This window comes from Stegostoma tigrinum, chromosome 5 (assembly GCF_030684315.1).
Source record: "Stegostoma tigrinum isolate sSteTig4 chromosome 5, sSteTig4.hap1, whole genome shotgun sequence".
Lineage (NCBI taxonomy): Eukaryota > Metazoa > Chordata > Chondrichthyes > Orectolobiformes > Stegostomatidae > Stegostoma > Stegostoma tigrinum.
This window is the reverse complement of record NC_081358.1, coordinates 26,462,839-26,478,307: the sequence shown is the minus strand read 5'-3', so window position 1 is coordinate 26,478,307 and position 15,469 is coordinate 26,462,839. Positions and strand designations below refer to the sequence as shown.

At 38.8% G+C, this 15,469-nt stretch overlaps 1 protein-coding gene across 10 annotated transcripts in view; it reads right to left on the bottom strand.

Annotated features, from left to right (window-relative positions):
• The window catches only part of stau2 (staufen double-stranded RNA binding protein 2), a 320,197-nt gene that overhangs the window by 293,778 nt on the left and 10,950 nt on the right, over positions 1-15,469 (bottom strand). For 6 of the 10 annotated variants that reach the window (XR_007247362.2, XR_007247363.2, XM_059645861.1 and 3 more), the window contains exon 2: positions 192-298. The exons of 1 other annotated variant lie outside the window; for it this stretch is intronic. The gene's annotated coding sequence lies outside the window, so the exon portion shown is untranslated. Of the gene's footprint in view, positions 1-166; positions 299-15,174; positions 15,226-15,469 lie in introns of all 10 variants that reach the window. 3 more of the 10 variants (XM_059645863.1, XM_059645862.1, XM_059645865.1) reach the window with 3 other exon arrangements.

The following is a 15,469-nucleotide window of genomic DNA, read 5'->3' as shown; positions in this document are numbered from 1 at the left end:
CGAACAAGTGATTATGATGATTAATATCATTTACTATTGTCTATAATTGGTCCAGAATTTTCTGACCATTTATGCCTGCTCAGTCGTATGACCCATCTTACAATGTAAATTACCAATAAATTATGGCACAAGAACTTTCCCCTATTTACACCTATTATGTATGTACATTTTGCATCTGAATCTCTTCTCACCACCATTAGAACTCCCTTTGTCTTTTCCTCTGGGAACCTCACCATCTGTTCCACTCACTCATCCTCCGTCTTTGTCAACAGCATAAAAACCATCATTTTTCAGGCCCCTTAAAAAAAAAGAGTAAAAGAAACCTGTGAAACATTGTCCCTGATACTGCCAGTCTTGCTGAGTTTTCTCCAGCATTTTATGTTTGTATTTCAGATTTTCACATAATTTTGCTTTTATCCAAAGACTCACTAACTACTGCCCAAATAGAGTTTCCCTGTTTGTCAGTTTTTCAGTCCTCCTTTACTAAATTTTAAAATGGTCCCAATCATCACGTTTATTATTTTTTGCCAACTTTAAATTCCTCACTTGATCAGGCACAACTGTTTAAAAACCAACAGAACTTCAGATGCTGAAAATCAGAAACACAAATAAAAAGGGTCACTGTACCCGAAATGTTAACTCTGATTTCTCTCACAGATACTGCCAGACCTGCTCAGCTTTTCCAGCAATTTTTGTTTTTGTAGCATAACCATTAACTATATTTCTGAGCCACAGTTGACTCATTTTCCCTACTAGATTTCTGTGCCACATAACAATGTTTCTTGCAAACCATATATTTATTCTTTAAATATTATCTATTATCTGTGTACAGTATTCCAATTTTCCCAATTCACCACAACCAATTTCGCTCTCATACCCTCCAGTTTATTTTTCTGTATAAGTTTAAGATTCAAGATTTGGGTTGAATTACATAATTTTCTTTATGGAAAATTCCAGTTTATGGTAACTCTTCTCAGAAGGGACTTCTTTTAACAAAAGCTTATTGTTTAGCTCCAGTAAAATATATTATAAACATTTAGAGATTTGTTCTGCACAACATAGATGTTCATTAGTTTTACCCAGTCTTTGAGATATACCTCCACATGCCTCCCTGGGTCAAAGATGTCACAAAGTGACTGCAAAATAATTAATCACAAAGGGTGATCAAAGTGATAGCTCTGTTAGCTAGTGCTAATGGGAACTGCAGATGCTGGAGAATCCAAGATAATAAAGTGTGAAGCTGGATGAACACAGCAGGCCAAGCAGCATTTCAGGAGGGTCTAGGCCCGAAACATCAGCTTTTGTGCTCCTGAGATGCTGCTTGGCCTGCTGTGTTCATCCAGCTCCACACTTTATTAGCTCTGTTAGCTACATTATTTTATTGGTACAGCTTCAGAAACAGCAGAATTTGGGGTTCGCTCTTCAATTCCATTATACACTGAAGATCTCAATAAAAGATGATATCATGCAATTAAGAAAGACATTCTTGTTTAGCATATAGCTTTCTCAAACCGATAAAATCCAATAGAATATATCCCCCAGGAGACATTGCTGGATTTATGCCACAGATTGAGATAGACCAACTCTCTATATGAGTACACTTGACTGTGTTTATCCTGTCATAACGACTATTAACAGGGAAGAGAAAAGTAGAAATAAAACTCTGAAGTACAAGTTATTTTACTGGTAGAGCGCTAATTGCATTGATATGAAATCTAGAAAAGGTAAAATGGAACTAATGTTTGACAGGAAAAATTGTAACTGAACAATGTAATCTGTAAAAGAGAGGGGTTTCAAGTACAGGCCGGATATGTTGAATCCCTACAGTGTAGAAGCAGGCCATGCAGCCTATCAAGTCTACACCAAACCCTCCGAAGAGCATTCCACCAGACCTACACCTACATGCTATCCCTGTAACCCTGAATTTCCCATGGCTAATTTTACCTAGCCTGCACATTCCTGGGCACTGTGAAAGGAAGCCGGAGCATCCAGAGGATACCCATGCAGACACGGGCAGGACGTACAAACTCCACACAGACAATCACCTGAAAGTGGAATCAAATCCGGGACCCTGGCACTGTGAGGCAGCAATGCTAATCACTGAGCCACCGTGCCACCCCAAACATTCCAACAAGGAGGAAAGGAACAAGAGTGAATACTGGAAGGAGGATGTAAGGGCACTTCTAGTAACTGAATGCTACTCAGTTCAATATCAATGGTGAGTAGAATTTTAGAAACAATAATCATGGAAAATATCAACAGGCATGTGGTAAATGTTTGAGGTTTCTTAGGACAGCAAGCCTAAATTTGTAGAAGACGAATATTGTTTGACTAATCTAATCAAATTATTTGATAAAGCAGCAGATGAACAGGTTGACAAAGGAAATGCAGTGGATTTTGTCAAACATGTTTTTACATTCCAAACTGACAAAGTGCCCCATAAAAGACTGGTAAACAAATCTGAAACTCATGGAATGGGATGATCAGTACCAGCTTATATGAAAATTGGCTTAACGACAGAAAACAATGATAGATGGCAAATAATTATTTATCAGGCTGTAGAATTGTGCAGGGATCGTTCCCTCTGCAACATCTTGGTCTGTTCCTCCAACACTTCCTCATTCCAATAGGATATCCCAACGGTCAATGATAGGAACACTACATTTATTAGTATAAATAAATGAATTTGATATTGGAATACAAAACAAAATTTCAAAAACTGTCAATGATACCAAGCCTGAATGTGTGGCAAACAACGAGGTTAATAGCAATTAACTGCAACAAGTTATACATTGGCTTATTGAACAGGCAGACAAGTACCAGATAGAATTTAAAATAAACTAGTGTGAGATGGTGCAATTTGGCAAAATTGATAGGGAAAGGTAATATTCAAAGGATTCCCCAATTTATAAACATTTGACTTACAAACACCCATCCTTACAAACACAATCCCATACAGGGCTGCAATTTTTAAAAAATCAGAGATAGGAACATTTCCTGTGCTTACAAACAGCTGCATTACACTGTCCTGCACTGAATACTAACTTGCAAATGGACTCCAGAACAAAAGCTGTTCACAACCCAGGGACTGCCTGCATATTAATGGAACAGTTCTGAAGAGTGTATAAGGTCAGAGATTCCTGAGTGTTCATGCGCATGGTATTTTGAGGGTGGCAAAGATATTGGCCCTTCAACTTCAGAAAGGTATGAGTACAAAAGCAGCAAAGTTATGCTGAACCTTTGTAAAGCTCTGGACAAGCCCGAACTTATTCAATCTGGTCTCCACAGTCCAGAAAGAATGAAGGAGGTGCACAGATTTACCAGAATTGTTCAAGGAATAATGGAATTTGGCAGCTAGGCTAGGTTGGAGAAGGTGTGCATCTTCTCCTTGGAGGTGAGGAGGTGGAGGGATATCATGTAGAGGTGTATAAGATTATAGCAGATTTAGATAAGATAGACAAAGAAAAGCTGTTTTGATTAGCTAACGGCACAAATTATAGGGGTCACAGATTTGAGGTTTTGGGCATGAGATACAGTGGGGATGTGAGAAAGATCTGTTGTTACACAGCAAGTGATAATTCCCTGGATTTGAATGCCTTTAAGAAGGATGGAAATAGAGAAGATCAATGACTTTAAAAGGAAATTGGATAGAAATTTAAGAAAGCACATGTCTCTTTCTAACAAAGCACAAGTTTGCAAATTTATTTCCTACTGATTTACCAAACTTCAAACTTGATCTACCTCTCAATGAATATGATTGTATTGCAGCTAATCAAGACAAGAATGAGCATAATTCAGTTTGCATCATCTATCTTCAAATCCGAGCCCAATGCCAAACTGCCCAAGTAGCCAATTAAAAACTCATACAAGTCATGAGAAGGATCAAGCAACTCCTCTAATTTTCTAAGAACATTGACTTGTTCCAGAAGGTAGTCCAAAATCATTCAAGACATTGCTTCTGTGACGACGATGCAGCTTTTAAGAGGTTAATTTCTCCTGATTTTTTCGAAGACAGGTTGTAAGGAAGAGGTGTAGAGCAGTCTGGGGTAATGTAAGTAGCTTTGGGAGACCTTGGGTTTTTGTTGAACAGCCTGAATGTAATTTTTGGATTCTGGTTTTTCAGTAGCATCAGAAGCTATTGGGATCCCAGTGGAATTGGAACCTTCAGTGAATGTCTGTTGGCTGCTACTCTCGCTGAATTTTCTCGATGTTTTTTCCTCCCCGACTGGAGAACTGCATGTGTCTGAATTTTCCTTTTTTACCAAGGTGATGTTATCATATTAGAACAGTTAATTAGTAATAGGTACAGTACTTATTATTCAATTAAGTTTTCCAGTAGAGTTAAGTTGTTTTAAACACTTCTTCCTTTGGTTATATTTTAACTACAGTGTTTAAATAAGTTTTGCTTAACGTCGAGTAGTTTTGATAGTCGCATTACATCTGGAACAGGCACTTTACAACTGCCTTTATAAACTAAGAAAGCGTTAGGGTCTAGGCTACCTTCTTAAAATATTTTGACAGCATCTGGTCTGTTCCATAACTCTTCCCATTCATCATCTAGTCAGATATGATCTTGCCAAAGCATAATGGTCACTGCGCCCACTCACACAATTAACCCAAAGCGACCCATCGAATATAAAAGCTTCTTAACAAATACACCAGTTATCTGCATGTTACAGTAGCAATCACATATTAACATACAAATTTGGGATACAACAAGGAAAGTTAAACACCAGAAAATGTATATATTGACAGGATCTATTTTGAACAGAAATGCAAATTATGAATTTTGCTTTACCTAGATTGTAAATTTGAAATCAAAAAATTTTAATCAGGAGACCTAATGCTTTAATTCAGTATCCTTATAAGATCAGGTATACAATCACAGTATTGCTTGCACATGTAAAAAACTATAGAAATTCACGTCCTAGCCTTTTGATGTATGGATGAAATTGTACAATACACGTGGAAGCATCTTCATAGAGTCACAGAGTTACACAGCACAGAAATCGACTCTTTGGTCCAACTCATCCATGCCAACCAGACATCCCAACCGGACCTAGACCCACTTGCCAGCATTTGGACCACGTCCCTCTAAACCTTTCCTACTACCCATCCAGATGTCTTTTAAATGCTGTCATTGTACCAGCCTCCACTTTCTTCATGGAAGTTGGAAAAAACTAAAACAATGAGATAACTATTAATACGAAGCATAAATTTTCCTGAATGTAAAAAAAGTGGATATATGTGATAAATTGTTGGCTTTTTTTCTTTGTGCACACTTTTATTTGGCATTTTGTCAAATGTTTTTGAAGTCTACATACTGGCTGGAATTCAATGCCCTCTCCAAGACAGATTTGTAGAATGGGTGCATTTAATTGGGTGGGAAGGTTGCTAGTTGAGACCCTCCTGGAGGCTTTCAAAATCATGAGCAGGCAGTAACAATTAGATAGTTTGAAACTCTTTCAACGTGTAAAAGAAGACGATATAAGTTTGAAGTGATTTGCAAAAGAAGCAAGGATGCTGCAGGAAAAATCTTTGTCACTCAGCACATAGTTAAGCTTTTAAGCACACTGCCTGGAAATGTGTTGGGCAAGGTTCAACTGACGCATTCAAGCAGGCACTGGATCATTGGATCATTACACCTCACAACGATGTGTAAACAATGTGTAAAGGTTTGGAGAAAAAGGAGGAGATTAGCACTAAGCCATGATACTCAAAGAGCTGGAGCAGGCACAAGTGCTGAATGGCCTCTTTCTATGAATGATGAACATGTTTTGAGAAAGCATTGCTGAACTCGAAATATTAACTCTGCTTTTTCTGCACAAATGCTACCAGATCGGCTGAGTTCTTCCATTAATTTCTGTTTTTGTACCATTGTGCTATTAAGGTACAGAAAAATTTCCTGATAATGATTTTCATTCTTTTACATTCATTAATCTGAGTAATACGCGTGCAGTTAACCAGCAACTGTTTTATCAGCTTTTTGAAAAGGAGTCCATTAGCTTCTTTCCGATCAAATGACACACCCCTCATTGACACCATTAATACAAGTCTCACAAAAGCTGGAATTTAGTTTTTCCTCTCCAGATTTACGTTTGGCCATCCTCTCCCTCAGCAATTCACACCAGTTTCTACCTGGAAAATATACAGACATCATTATTTCTCTTGAATTCAATTCTGATTGATCTGAGTTACAGTAATGTACACTTAATTTTATGATTCTGAGGAAAACTTCCACGATCTCTGGGAAGCACACACTTCTGAAGGTGAAACAATCTGCTGGCAGTTGCTGGTAGGATATGAAAAGGAGCCTGTCCAAGGTGATTCCCTCAGTCAACAGTTCGATTTTGTACATGGAGTCTGATGAGCATGAGGGCACAGAAGCCAAGAACACTAGACTTTTGAAATGTGCTGCAGTCGGGAGGTCACAGTGACCCATAACAAACTGCAGAAGGACACAGAAAAGGATCCAGTTGTACTCCATACCTGAACAAATGCCACAGGAAAGATCAGGAATAAAGTCTTGCTGAGGTGACAGTTAAGCGTTAGTAGCTAAATTGAAAAGCACAGCTATATGGCTAATAAATGTAGGATTGTTATCTGAACAACGTGAAAACTGGGATAGGCACAAACATATTGGCAAAATCGACATGTGGCTCAGGGAATACTTGGCAAAAGGGGTTTCTATTTCATGGGAAACAGCAAGGATCATCCAACAACACAGGAAGCACAGCTCCTAAGTTCTGGAATGGTCCCTGCTAAATGAAAGTTCACAAATATGCTTTTTAAACACTGCTTTTTAAAAAAGGAAGGAATGAGAAAACAGGGAGCCACAACAGTTAGCTTGATATCAGTCATCCAGAGCACTGGAATCAGTTATTGAGGAACTCTTAACGATGTACTTTTAAAAACTTTATATGATTTGATCAAAAAACATGTTTTTATGAAAGGGAAATGCTGTATGACAAACTTTTTGGAGTTTTTTTTTCACAGATTTAACTTGCAGGATAGATAAAGGGAACTAATAGATATAGTGTGCATGGATTTCCAAAAGGCAATCAATAAAATGCTACACGAAAGCTCAATACAAAAGATAAGGGTTTGTATAGTTGGGGGTGAGAACACGTAATATACATACAGCATATTTGTAAGTGAGGCATTTTCAAATTGGCAAGCTATGATATTGGACTGGTGTAATAATCCATGCTGGGATTTCAGATATTTAAAATCTAAGTTATTGTCTTAGATGAAGAGACAAGGAATAATGTATAAGTTTGCTGACAATAAGAAACTAAGCAAGAATGTGATGTTGTCACAAAGAAGCTGCAAATATACATATAAATATATAAGTGAATGGACAACAAAGTAATGCAGAAAAGTGAATTTATTTACTTCAGTCATAAGCATACAAAACCTTACTAATGCTGATGTGCAAAGAGATTTGGGAGTACCCCATACAAGAATTACGAATAGTTAGCATTAAAAACAGAAAGTACTGGAGAAACCTAGCAACATGACAAGATAGAATTAATATTTCAAGTCCAATATTTGGAACTCTTTATTCTAGCATTCTTAGTATTTTGCGTTTATTTACAAATTGTTAGCGCAGAGGTACAACAAGCAATTCGGAAAGCAAATAGCATTTCTCCATTCAATGGGTTGTGAATCTTTGGAATTTTTTTAGAATAGATGCTTTTAGATGTGCCATCAACAAAAATAGTTAAGGTCAAGCTAGATTTTAAGTCTCTCAGGCAATCATGGGATATTGCAAACACAGGATTTGTGGAGTTGCAGCTCAAGACCATATTAAATGATGGAGTAGACTTGACATGTGACTATACAGTCTTCGCCTACTCGTATTCCTTAGTGGAGAACACTCCATCACACTCTGACTTTGCCTTACAGACGGTGGAAAGTCATTGGAGTCAGGAAGTGAGTTAATCACCACCAAATTTCCTACCTTTGATCTCTAAATCTAGCCAAATACAGCTTTTCTAACTAAGCCTCTCATCAATGGCGACCCCTGTTGAGCTGGGAGAATTCATTGATGATAGATTCATTGGTGGCATGGCCACTGAAAATCAAAAACAGATGGTTAAATTCTATAGTGTTGGAAGCGGGAGTATGGTGGAGTCAAGTCAAATTGAAGCATTAAAAGACTGTTACCTGCAAAGGAAAAATGAGCCGGATTGCATGGAGGAGGCCAAAGGATGCACATCAGAGCCAGTGCAAACAAGGTAGGCCGAGTGGCCTCCTTCTGCACTGAAACAATTCTGTGATTGCCTGTAGCTTGCATGGCATGAATGTTCTTGCCAATTTTCAGCCCAAGCCCTGGTGTTGTTCAAACTTTCTGCATGTAAGCACAGGCTTATTTTTATTCATTCATGTGATATGGGTGTTGCTGGCTGTGTCACTATTTATGGACCATCCCTCGTTGCTCTTGAGAAGGAGGTGCTGTGCTAACTCCTTGAACAATTCTGGTTCAGCTGGTAGATTTAGATCATTCGCACTGCTAGGGATGGAGTTCCATGATTTTGATCCAGCAACAGTGATATAGCTGCAAAGTCAGGGTGAGGTGACATGTGCCTTATAGGGAACCTTTCAGGTGGGTAAAGTTCCCATGTATCTGTGCCTTCGTACTTTGAAGTGGTAGAGATCACTGCTTTGGAAGACACTGTTGAGGAAGCCTTAGTCACAAGGCACATACTGTTTCCACTGTGCACAGCAGTGGAGGAAATGATTGTTTCAATTTGGAGGGCGGGGTGCTGATCCAACTGGCTGCTCCGTCCTGGATGGAATCGAGCTTCTTGAATCTTTTGTTAGTTCTGAAGACAACTTAAATTGGACTTGAAACATTAACGCTGTTCCACTTGCCACAGATGCTGCCAGAACTGCTGAACCTTTCTGGCATTTTCTGTTTTATTTATAATTAGTTTCTCTTTTGTTGCAGACGGTCATTGCCCAAGACCTCCTTAGGAAGGGTGTTAATGCACTGGAGAGACAGAGCAGAAGGGTTTACAAGAATCATTCCAGGGATGAAAAATTTTAGTTATGAAGATAGGTTGGAGATGTTGGAACTGTTTTTCTTGGAAAGAAAATAGTTAAGAGGAGATTTGATAGAAGTTTTCAAAGTCATGAGGGAACAGAACAAAGCATATCGGGAGAAGCTATACCCTCTCATAAAAGTATTGAGAATTAGAAGGCACAGATAAGGCAATTTGCAAATATGACGTCAGAAAAAGCTTTTAGACACAGTGAGTAGTGAGCACTGCCTGGAAGTACGGCAGAGATAGTTTTGATTGAAGCATTCATGGAGGAATTAGATGATTATTTAAACAGAAACAGTATTCAAAGTTATGTCAAAAAGGCAGGAGAATGGCACTAACTCATAATGCTCAGAGAGCTGCTGTGGAGACAATGGATTGAAAGGACACATCCTCCACCATGATAATTCTGTGATTCACAACCCAAGCTTGAATGTTATCCAAGTCTCACTGAATATTGACTTGAACTGCTTCACTGTCTGAAGAATTGTGAATGGTATCAAACAGTGTGCAATATGCAAATATTCCCACTTCTGGAATCATGATGGAGGGAATGTCATTGATGAAATGACTGAACATAATAGGGCCTAAAACATTACTTTGGGAGCTTGAGGGTTATTGAGGTGGTAGTGTCTCTACTACTAACCAAGGAGGCCTGACTTTAAGTCTCACCTGCCCAGTGGTTGAGGGTTCTTATGGTCCAGTGATACTTCTGAGCTAGGAGGTCTGGGTTCAACTCTCACCTGTGCCAGAGGTATCATTACACATTTGAACATGTTAATTGAAAAAAAATTAACCTGTGGAAACCCCTGCAGTGATTTCCTGGGTCTGAGATAATTGACCTCACCATAATTAAGTTCCTTTATGCCAGGTATTATCTAGCCAATGGAGAGTTTTGCTTCAGTATGAAATATGAATATATGAAATGGAATATATGCAATTGGAGGAGACCATTCAATCAAGCATAACCGACCATTTAAACAGACCGTGGCTGATCATCTACCTTTGTGCCATTTCTTCCCACTCTTCCCACATCCACCGACATTATTTAGTATCCAACAATCCACTGGTTCTGTCTTGAACACGCTCAATGATTGAGCACCCATAATCCTCTGGTATTAATATTTCCAGAGATTCAGCACCCACTAACAAGAAGAATTTTCTTCTCAACTCCAATTTGAATTGTCAATACTTTATGGAGACTGCGTCCCCGATTCTCGACAACTAACCGAGTGAAACCTCCCAGCCAGTTTATCCAGACAGGATCTAGAGTAAACTGATGCAGCAGTAATTGGGCAAACTGTATTTGACCTGCATTTTGTGGACAAAACCCACCTGTGCAATTTTCCACATTATTAGTACAGATGCCAGTGTTGTCTCAGAATCTCATTACAGATGTGTTACAGCACAGGAAGAGATCATTCAGCCCATCATATCTTCTACAGATCTCCACGAAAGCTTTTTAAGTTAGTGCTCTTTCTCCATATCCTTACATATCAGTCAATGCCTTTTTAAATGTCTCAATCGAAGCTGCCTCTATCAGACTTCCAGGCAATGCATTCCAGACCCAAACCATTTCATGTGAAAAATGTTTTTCTTGCATTGTTTGCATCGTTTAGAAATCACTAAATCTGTGACCTTTCATTCATTTTACTAGTAAAAATATTTTCTCCTTATCTATTCTATCCAGCCCTTCATGATTTTGGAAACTTTCTATTAGATCTCCACTTGGGCTTCTTCCGTACAAACAGTCCCAACCTCCCTAATCTATTCTCATAACTAAAGTTTCTCATGCCCGAACATCATTCTGGTAAATCTCTTCTGCATTGTCTCTAATGCACTCATACCTTTCGTACAGTGTAACACACAGAATACTCCAAGGTGTCTTATACAACCTGTAACTAGAATGGAACAGGTGGCTGGGAGCACTGCTAGTTCTGGAGCACAATTCATCAGTATTACAACTGTTAGGGACTAAAGGCTTTGCTAGATTCAGTCTCTTCAGCAATTTCTTAATACCACATGGAGTGAAACAAATTGGCTGAAGATTGGCAGTCAAGGTGATGGAAGCTAAAATGAATCAGCCAGTGTGCAGGTTAGTGATCACTCTGAAGGCACTTTTGAAAGGTTATCAGAATTACAAAGGACCGTGGAGTTGAGATTACATTTAGATCAGCCATTACCTTATTGAATGATAGGGCAAGCTGGAAATGCCAGATGGTCTCCTTCTGTTCCAGATTCTGATGATCAGATATTCCGTGATTTTTTTGATGATTGAGAGTAGACAAATGGGACAGTAATTGGCTATACTGAATTTGTCCTGCTTCAGTAGGCAGAATATACATAAACAATTTTCCACTTTATTACATAGATGTCAATGTTGCCACTGTATTGGAACAGATTGGCTAGGAACATAGATAGTTCTAAAGGACAAATTTTCAGTACTACAGTTAGGATAGTGTCAGGATTGTCAACATTGTTGCATCCAATGCACTCAATTGTTTCTTAATAGCACGTGAAATTAATTGAATTGGCTGAAGAATGGCAACCATCGTGCTAGGATATCAGGAACAAGCTGAGATGGATCACCCATTCAAAATTACTAGTGCAAAACTGCAAACACTTCAGCCTATTCTAGTATGCTGGGTTCTTTTAACACTGAAGGTGGAAATGTTTCTGGAAGTTTCTCATCATAGCTCCATTCAGTTTAAGATTTTTATGATTAAGGGCAAAGATGAATCTGAAATCAAAGTTCTGCACTGGAGGAAAGTTAATTTTAATATTAAATTTTAAAATCAATTATGATTTGTCCAGCATAGACACACAGCAGATGTTTTTAGGTAAACCTTGTTAGAGCAGTGGGATGCACTCAAGATGGAAGTGGGGAGAGTACAGGGCCAACATCTTCCAATAAAGACAGAGTGGGACAAACAAATCCAGCGAACCCGAGATATCAAGGGGTATAAAGGGCTGAATAGAATGAAAATGGGAGGCTTATAGCAGATACTGATGGCTCAAAACACAGAAGACCTATAGGAGTACAGAATGCACAACAGAAAACTTAAAAAGGATATTAGGATAGCAAATAGGGGGCATGAAAGATGGCAGGTTAAAACAAAGGAATATTCAAAGTTATTTTACCAGCAGTCATTCAAGCATATCCACAAGGTTCTGTTCTTGAGAATCCCCATGAACAAGAAATTCACGATTGCAGAACTTGTTAGAAATAGGTTAAAAATTGCAGATGCACAATTTCTGCCACGCACGTTGATTTTTGTTGTTACTTTTTTTGAGTGGATAGGCAAATCTGCAATTCGTGATTTTGCAGATACAGAGGATTTACTGCACATTAAGGATAAAACGATCACTACAGAAAGAGTAGTATAGAGTCAACAGAGCAGGAGAATTATAGGGAGGGTTTTAAATTAATGCTGTGTGTCAGTAAACACTCGTCAAAGGAACGCTGTGTGTATAGAAATCAGGAAGAAGGACTTGATATACTTAAAGAAATTAGTACAGAGAAGAGATTGTGAGTGGTGTGGCAGACTTAAAAGTAGATAAATCTCCATGACCAGATGAAATATATCCCAAGCTGATGCAGAAGGCAAGGAAAGAAATAATAAGGGCGCTGACAATAATTTTCAATTACTGTTTGGATAAAGAGACATGCCAAAGAACTACAGTACAACCAATATGGTACCATTAACCAAAAAGGGAACAAAGGATAAACCAAGAAACTACAGATAAATTGGTCTAACCTCAGTGGTGGGGAAACTATTGGAAACAATTTTGAGGGACAAAATTAAAGTGCATTTGGATAGGCAGAGATTAATCAAGAACAGTTTGTACAATTGTGTTAAGGACAGTCATGTCTGACGAACTTGATGGATTTTTCAGAGGTAACCGGAAGAACAGATGAGGGAAATGCTTTTGGCATAGCCAATTTGAGCTTCAGCAAGGTTTTTGATAAGGTCCTGCATGGGAGACCGATAGCAAAGCTAAGAGCCCATGGCATCCAAGGAAAATGGACAAAATGGATTTGCACTCAGCTGACTAGCAGTAATCACACGGCGAAGGTCAAAGGTGTCTTTGCAACTGACAATCTGTATCCAGTGGGGTTCTGCAGGGAAAAGTTTGAAGCCATTGATGTTTGTGGTATAATCTAGACTTGAACATAGGAGGGTTGATGAGTAAGCTTGCGGATGATACGAAAATTAGCAAGCTAGTAAATAGTAACGAGGATATCCTTAGTTTACAGTTTGATATAGAGGGGCTGCTTTGTTGGCAAATGTAATTTAATCTGGACAAGTGTAAGGTGATGCACATGGGCAGGACAAACAAAGAAAGGGAATACATGATGAACAGTATAGCCCTAAGAAGCACTGAGGATCAAGCCAGTTAGATAAAATGAAACACTAGCCTTAATTTTTTTCTTCTTTTATACAAGCCGTATTAGCTGAGGCATAGATTTTAGCCCTGGAGGTTATGCTGGAACTGTACAAAATATTAATTAGGCCACAGAAGAATACTGTGCACAGTTGTGGAATCCACATTATGGTGGGATGTGATTACAGAGGAGATTCACCAGGATGTTACCTAGGCTGGAGGGTTTAGTTATGAACAGAGATTGGGCAGACTGGGGTCATTTTCCCTGGAGCTTAGAAAACTGACAAAGGACATGATTGAGATGTATAAAATTATAAGGGACATAGGCCGTTTGGATGGAAAGAAACTTTTCACCTTCGTGGAGTGATAAATAACCAGGGGAATAGGTTTAGCATGAGGGGCAGGAGGCTAGGAAGGACATGTGGAAAATTTTTTTTCACTCAGTGCAGTAGAGGCAGAAACACTCATAACATTTTGGTATTTAAATATACACTTGCGAAGCTAAGGCTATGGGTTAAGTGCTGAATAGTTAGCTAGTTATTTTTAACCAGTGCAAACTCGATGGGCCGAAGGGCCTTTTTCTGTGTTGACAATCTCTATGACTCTATTGAATACCACCTTTCATGAGTGAATTTGACAGGACTGGAGAGCTTACATTTGATCCGCTGGTTGTGGGACTGTTTAGATCTGCCAATAGTGCTGTTTCCCTGTTTAATATGCATGTTTGTTCTATGATGCAGTTCACCAAGCAGACATCATATTTTTATGCTGCTCCGAGTATGTTATCCAACACACTGAACTGGATGGATCCGTGGCTTGACAGAAATGGTAATTAGATATATATCAGGAATACATTTCTACTCCAGCAAATGGTTCGCAGTGACTCATGAATGCCCAGCTTGAAGTTGTTAGATCTGCTCTGAACCTGTACTGTATTCCTATTAACCTATATCCTAACAGTGCCTAATAACGCAAAGGAGGACACATTTATTGTGAAGATTAGACTTCATCATACAACAACTGTGCAGTGATCATGCCTACCATTACATTCAGGGATATTTTCACGTGATTAGAATGGTGACAATGGGTTGACTCTTGACTGCTCTTTGGGCAATAAGAGATGGTCAGTAAATTATGGCATAGCCTGCAAAACCCTTATCCTGTGAATGAATTAAAAGAAAAGAGGTCAGATAGGTGCTTCTACTGTGCTGGTTCTGTCAGCACCTTTGGAAGCCCAGACTGGCAGCTCTGTCCTTTAGGGTTCAGCCAGCTCACTCAGTCATGATGTTGCAGAAACACTGAATCTTCTGCTGGAGTAAATTCTGTGCCTTTGCCATCTTCCCAAATACGTTTAATGGGGATCAGCACTGACTCATATGTCAGACATTTATATACATAAGATATCAAGGTGGTAAAATATGCAAGCATATGGGGCAATCAGTAGGACATTCCTTTGCATAAGTCTAACCTGATAGCATGAGACTTTATGGGATTTAGAGCCTATATCAAGGGCTCCTGGGACTACCTCCATCCAAGTGTATTACCACAGTGCCACCACCTCTGACAAATTTGTCCTACCCACAGTAGCTTTTCCAACTTTGGCCCAAGTCCCCAGATGCTAGTCAAACTGGTGCCTTGGAAGTCTGTCCAGTTTTAATATTATCTGACCTTTTACTGGGAATTTTGCGCGATTTTCTAGCGCAGTGAAATGTCAAAAACGTTCCAGCTGAATCACACTGACCGTACAAGGATAGGACGAGTTTCTTCCCAGAGACGTGAGTCAATCAATCAGCTTCAATAAAAAAAATCCAATAGTTTCAGTGTCAACATTAATGAGAATAGTTTTTCTATTCCTGATTAATTAATGAAATTCAAATTCTTCTCTCCGAGTTATGAATTCAACTCTCATTTCTGAAGCATTAGTCCAATAATATAATCACCATACTGATATTCCCAGGCCACAAAATATATGAACCAAAATTTCAGTGTAAACTTTGATTCATTTTAAGTTTCTTCATTTACACTGTTGGATTCCT